The sequence below is a fragment of the Amblyomma americanum genome, chromosome 9 (genome assembly GCF_052857255.1).
Source record: "Amblyomma americanum isolate KBUSLIRL-KWMA chromosome 9, ASM5285725v1, whole genome shotgun sequence".
Taxonomy (NCBI): domain Eukaryota; kingdom Metazoa; phylum Arthropoda; class Arachnida; order Ixodida; family Ixodidae; genus Amblyomma; species Amblyomma americanum.
In genome coordinates this window covers 111,223,254-111,229,808 of record NC_135505.1, presented here as the reverse complement: position 1 = coordinate 111,229,808, position 6,555 = coordinate 111,223,254, and the positions used below count along the sequence as shown (strand labels likewise).

At 41.6% G+C, this 6,555-nt stretch overlaps 1 long non-coding RNA gene across 1 annotated transcript; it reads left to right on the top strand.

Annotated features, from left to right (window-relative positions):
* Window positions 1-1,497: 1,497 nt before the first annotated feature.
* Window positions 1,498-3,113, top strand: LOC144103851 (uncharacterized). The gene is made up of 3 exons (XR_013308334.1): window positions 1,498-1,564; window positions 1,956-2,055; window positions 3,026-3,113. It is a non-coding gene; the product is annotated as an uncharacterized LOC144103851 (long non-coding RNA).
* The last annotated feature ends 3,442 nt before the right edge of the window (window positions 3,114-6,555 follow it).

The following is a 6,555-nucleotide window of genomic DNA, read 5'->3' as shown; positions in this document are numbered from 1 at the left end:
TGGCTTTATCTTTCTCGGTCGTTTCTTCGATGAAATAAGGTTTGTCCGTGCATCTTCATTGCGATAGGAGCCCGAAGGGATGTCCAATAACAACTGTTGTGTGGTTGGTTGCTCTAACACATATAAAAATACGCCGGAGACGCGATTCTACTCGTTCCCAGCGCGGCCCTATGAGCGGGAGCGACGACAGCAATGGATCGCCGCTGTTCGACGGCAGAGGTGAGGTACTGATTCCATTTACTTTAAAACGTCAAATTTTTTATTCACGCCTCTTTTTTTAATGATGCTAGGAAGTGTTTGGGATAGTCCTCGTCTCATCATAAATCGTCATGCTGCTGCAACTCAAGTTCACATTGGTAAGCAATTGTCTTGACTGCGCATCGCAGCTAGGGCATGTGCAGGGCGCTGTTGCTTTGGTGGTGGTATTTTGAAAGAACTCATTACGGGTATTGCCTGCACCGTGATTATGCGCTCAATTGTTGACGGTATACGTGTGTAATTTGCCCCGGCATGAGTGCATTTTGGTGTCACTGTCGAGATAGTTCCGCTATCACTCGAAAGTTTCGCATGTTGATATTTTTCGCGCCTCTGTGTTTTCGTGTTGAAATGTTTGCTTTTTTAATGGCGATAATTTTAATGCACTCGTTGTGGGTATTGTCTGCTCCGTGATAATGTGCTTTATTTCGATTAGGATATGTGCATGCTACGTATGTTGTCCCCTGCATGACTGTGTCTCGGCGTCATGGAGATAGTTTCGCTATCGCTAGAAGCTTGATCTTCATTTTCCGCATGTTGATGTTTTGGGCCTGTGTGTTCGCGCATTGAAACTTCAGATTGCTACCGCGTGCAAGACCTCTGCTCATTTTGTATGGATGTGGTCTGAGCTTCGTTTGTGACGCGATGACCGCATGCTTGCAGTGATTTTGTGTCCATTTTTTTGTAGTTCATTGTGTCTAGAGGCAGGACAGCACATTGCATTATCAGGTCTCTCCCGCCGCGGTAGCCCTGTGGATTCGGCTGTTGATCCCAAGGACATGGGTTGGACCCCGCCGCCGGAGGCGGCATTTCGATGCAGGCGAAATAAAAAAAAATGCCCGTTGGCTGTACGATGTCAGCGCAAGTTAAAGACCCTTAGGTAACATCATAATCGCTTAATTTAGCGCAAAGGACAGGACAAAAGAAAAGACGAACACGCTGTCCGGTGCTGTTAAATTAGATTGATATGATGTCAAAGTACCAGCTAGCCCAACAGCAAACTGTTTTGAACTCCAGGTGCTAAATTAATCTGAAGTCTTCCGCTACGGTGACCCTCATTGCCCATGTAGCCATAAACCAAACAATTTATTCCCTTTTGCTGTAATGGCTGTGTTTATGTGTGCTTCTGTCATAATTTTATTAGAAAAGACAGGAGCCTGTGGGAGCCGACCAAACACAGCAGGATCTGCAGCAACCATTTTGTAAATGGTGAGAAATCCAACGACCCTCGGAGTCCAGCATATCTGCCCACCCTATTTCCAAATGAATACAGACGCACCAAGACACCTTCTGCTTACAGATATGAAAGGTAAGATGAACTAGCGAAAAAATTTTAATCAAATTGTGTGCTCTGTGGCTGGCATTATTAAATGTGAATGCAACGGAACTTGGAATGAACGGTGACAGAGAGAACCGAACAGGGCAGGCGATACTGGAAATTTTATGATTGTTTTACATACTGTAGGTCCTAGTGGCTAGCAGTTGTGGTGGTAGGATTATAACTACGCATTGTGTCATAGCTTTAACTATGCAGCTAGTATGAAACTGATTCAACTAGTGCTAGACCAAATACAGCAATAGTATCCAAAGATTCATTAACTGTGGAGCAATTTTTGTTGCTTGTTCTATCTAGGTAATGACTTTTCTCAATTAATATTGATTCGCAGTGTAACAATCCTCAATGAGTTGTCTTAATCCAGGTTGCGGTCACGTGAACAGAGCAAAGAACCCACATCAAGCTGTGTGCAGGAAGTGGCTACTGATGAAGAAGGCTACGATTCCACAAATGGACTCATAAGTGTATGTCTCTTCACATACCCATCCTGAAAAGCTTTCACAATATCAAAGTTACTAAGCTGATTTCACAAATTTCTGTGTTGACTTGAACAACAAACAAAGCTTTGGAATTTCTGGCAAGCTAGATTTAATGCTTTCTCCCAGTTTCCTTGTCCTTAATATGCTTGTGTCTATGGACATGACGATGTTCTAGTCATTGGTTTCTTTCTTTGTATCAGTTTGCACATATCATGCTGACATTTTGTGCTTTCAGTTGTGTTGTTATCTAGAAATGTTGCCCAAGACATTTTTAAAACATTGTGTCAGTGAACATAACACACCAGAAGTCTTCAATAATCATTACAGCACTCTTTCAGGTCATTTGCATATATGTCATTCATATTTTTTCTTTAAAAGATTGCAGTTTATACTGGTGCTAACAAAGCACTACGATTCACTGCATGACTGCATTGTGTATTGTGGGGAGGAAATTTTGAACAAAAAAGAAGTGACTGTGCCTTTCAATGACTGCAGGCAGAAACACAAACAGACCCCTGTACTTGGACCTTGGAGCCAGATATGCAGAGTCTGTTCCTTTGCTGCATGCAAGATTGCAATGCTGAGACACAGGTAGGATGGGAACTAGTATGCATATTTGCTATAATTTTATTGCACCTGAATAGACTTGTACCTAAAATTACATATATTTTCTTGTTGATACCTTTCTGCAGCGCCCCAATTTTTTGAAATGTGGACTGGGTGTTGGGCTGTGTAGGTACAACTTTGAGATAGCAGCTAGCGTGTATGATAGATAAAATACTTCAGTTTGTGAAATAAACTATGTGTTAGTATTTATCTTAAGCACATTTTCAGTTTTGTCATTGTTCACTGCAATAATCTCCAAGCAATATTTAATGCAGATGTGCACATAAAATAGCTTTGTTACCCTCTAATAAGCACGGCTTCAAATGATTGTGTGCGTATTTTCTTCCAGGCTACCTTTCCTAGCAAGAAGGAAACAAAGGATGCCGCATGGGGCACTTCCTATGGCGTCAGGGACAGCGCGTGTGACCCAATGAACATCGACAGCTGGAAATCCACCTGTAGCTTTCGAGGCTACCCAAGTGTATCTGCCTGCTCCAGTGAAAAGGCCTCAGACATTTTAAAATCCATTGCTGGTGTGTCACTGCCAGTATTTTCAAAATTGCAGAGCATTGTTGTGGAGGCGCTTAATGTCAGTGGGGAAGAGGAAATTGTAAATGCATCAAACAAACTCCTCCTCTTTCTCATGAAGATAAAGCTCAACCTTTTTTATTCGGCTTTAGCGGTCTTTTTTGGTATGCATAGGACAACTTGTTCACGACATTTTTTTCTGATTTTGAATCTTTTACATGCCAAAATGCGCTGTCTTATCTACTGGCCCTCACGATCAACCATTGAGCTCATGATGCCTGAATGTTTCAAGCCTGAGTATGCAAAATGTCGAGTCATATAGATTGCACTGAGGTTTTCTGCTCAGCACCAAACACTGTACATGAGAAAATGCTGATGTTTTCTAATTATAAAGGCACATACACTGTCAAATTTCTTGTAGGAATAACACCTAGCGGAATTATCAGCTTCTTATCAAGGCCTTATGGTGGCCGCGCCACCGATTCATTCATAACAACTGATTCTGGTATTTTGCACTTGCTTATCCCAGGAGATCTTGTGCTTGCTGACAAGGGCTTTCCTCAAATCAGAAGTGCACTTGTGGAACGAGGCGTGCTATTTCAGATGTCTACTTTTGCACGACCAAACCAGCCTTTTACTCGTGAGGAAGTTTTTACCTCATACAAAGTGGCAAGTGCAAGAATACACGTTGAAAGATGTATTCAACGTATGAAACTTTTCAGGATATTGTCAGAAAAGTTGTCTGCTGATTTGCTTCCTCACGTCTCAAAAATAATTGATATGTGCGGTGTGCTTACAAACTTACACAGACCAATCATTAAAGCTAAAGAGTAATGTGGTAATGTGCAAGCTGTCATGTTCACCATGTACAAAATAGACTGAGATGAAGTTACAGTGCAAGTATATTCTTTTGAGGGCTGGTTATTACCATGAATGCTCAAAACCTTTTTTTACTGCAGGAAATCAGTAGTTATTTTTTTAGGATCTTCATGTATCTCTATCAAAATTGTTGCACCCAGGATGTGTTTAGTAAAAGGTACGCATTGCAGGATACATTTCTTTGTCAAAATTTTGAAACATCTATTGAAAAACATCAAGAAACTTGGGTCTTGTTTGGCTGTTGGCAACAGTGATCTGATTGAGACACGAAAAACTTAGGCTGCTCAGTGATCCTATTACTACACAAATCTAGAAACCTGACTGTGTGAGAGCACAATGAGCACTCAACTTCCATTTATACTTAGGTTGCATAACTGATATAGGCATTTAAAAAAATACCATTAAAAGTAGGTAAGCCTTGCAATGCGAGTATGTATGTCTCAGCAAGATCTCTGGAGTGCAGCCATAGCTACATTTTTGGTAACAGCCTCCACGGTGGCTCAGTGGTTATGGCGCCCGGCTGCTGGCTCAAAAGACGCGGGTTCGATCCCTGCCACGGTGGTCGAATTTCGATGGGGGTGAAATTCTAGAGGCCCGTGTGCTGTGCGATGTCAGTGCACGTTAAAGAACCTCAGGTGATCGAAATTTCCGGAGCCCTTCACTACAGCGTCTCTCATAGCCGAAGTCGATTTGGGACGTTAAACCCCCATAAATCACAAACCAAATTTGTAAATAAGCAGATTTCTTGTCAAAATGCAATATGTATATTTTAAAAATTCAGGTTTTGGTTTACCCTGTTGTGAATCCTGCTTTCATTTACTTTCCGAGTGACCATGGCAACTAACAATCATTGCTATCTTTTAATTCCCCGACTGAACTTATAGCGTGACTTTTTTGTAACATTTACAGATTTTAATTTTAAATACAAGAGATACTTTGGCATGTTTTGTGCAGGTGGATTGCACAGTCAGGCTGACAATATGTCCAGGGTCGTCCAGTTCGAGCTAGAACACAAATGTGCCACATATATTGGATACTTGTGAACTAATGGGCAGGCAGAGAGAGTGCATGCAGCTGCCATGGTTGCCAAACTTCTCTCAGGTGGTCAAAAACTAGACATCACTCTCGTGTGATGCTATGCAGAGTAGGGATTTAAATTCATCGAGCACTCCTTTGTTTCAGCTTGAAGTGCGATTGCTTTGTTACTCGGAGTTGCTTAAGCACTCACCGCTTCAGGCTGTGATATGCATTCAGAACATCTTGAAGCATTTCTTTGGTTCTCTGCGTTTCACACTGAGTTTATGTGTACAAATACTTTTTCTGCAGTATGTGCACAATGAGAGCTGAAGGGCAACTGAGTTTGTCAAACTGCTTTTACGAAAAGCCCACTTTTTCTGCCCCATACATTCAAGTAATTGAATGAAAACACCTCACCCTTTTTTGTTCTATCTTATGAGCTCATTGGCAGTGATTTGTGGTGCCAGTTATCCAGTTGTAGGAAAGCGCACTTGCATGTTCAGTGCTCTAGACTGTAAATACAGTGGCTGTGGTATATTTTATTTATTTATTTATTCAAGTTACCCCTAAAGGCCCTCCAGAAGAGGGTATTACATAGGGGGGGGGGGTACAATCATAAGTAAAAACGCTAATTAAAACATAAGGCATCACACAAAGAAAAATTGAACACTAACAAAAACAGCAAACATTTACACATTTCCGTCACAGCGAAGAAGCTCTTGGAATTTTTTATTGTCAGTTTCTGTGGCGATGACTGATGGCAAACTATTCCATTCAGTGATAGTACGGGGAATAAATGAATTGGCATAAGACGATGAATGACAGTTTACGCGTTTAACTTTGAAAGAATGATCACGGCGTGGAAAGAGAGCATCAGGTGACTGAAACAAATCACGGCGAAGGGATGGGTGGTGATAAAGCTTATGGAAAAGGGTTAAGCGAGCAAGTTTACGGCGATATGACAAATCTTCCAGTTCGGCACGTTTTTTTAATGCTGAAAGGCTTGTGAAGGGTGAGTAGTCTGAAAATATGAAACGAACAGCACGGTTTTGCAAGGATCCAATGTTAGTGATAACGTAGGCTTGAATAGGGTCCCAAATGGCCGCAGCATATTCGATTTTAGGGCGTATTAGAGTTATATAAGCAAGCTTTTTAGCGTGTATAGGGGCGTATCTGAGGTTACGTTTAAGAAAACCAAGTGAGCGGTTAGCAGATGCTAGGGTGAGGTCGATATGGTGATGCCATGTTAGGTCAAACTGAAGGTGCACCCCAAGGTACTTGTATGTTGATGTTAGTTCCACAGTATTGTCATTTAGAATATAAGTGGTTGGAATGCGAGCTGTACGGCGAGTGAAAGATATTAGTTTAGTTTTAGAAACGTTTATTGCCATTAACCATGATGAGCACCAAGAGCTTACTGCGTTCAGGTCAGATTGTAGAGATTGGCGGTCACTG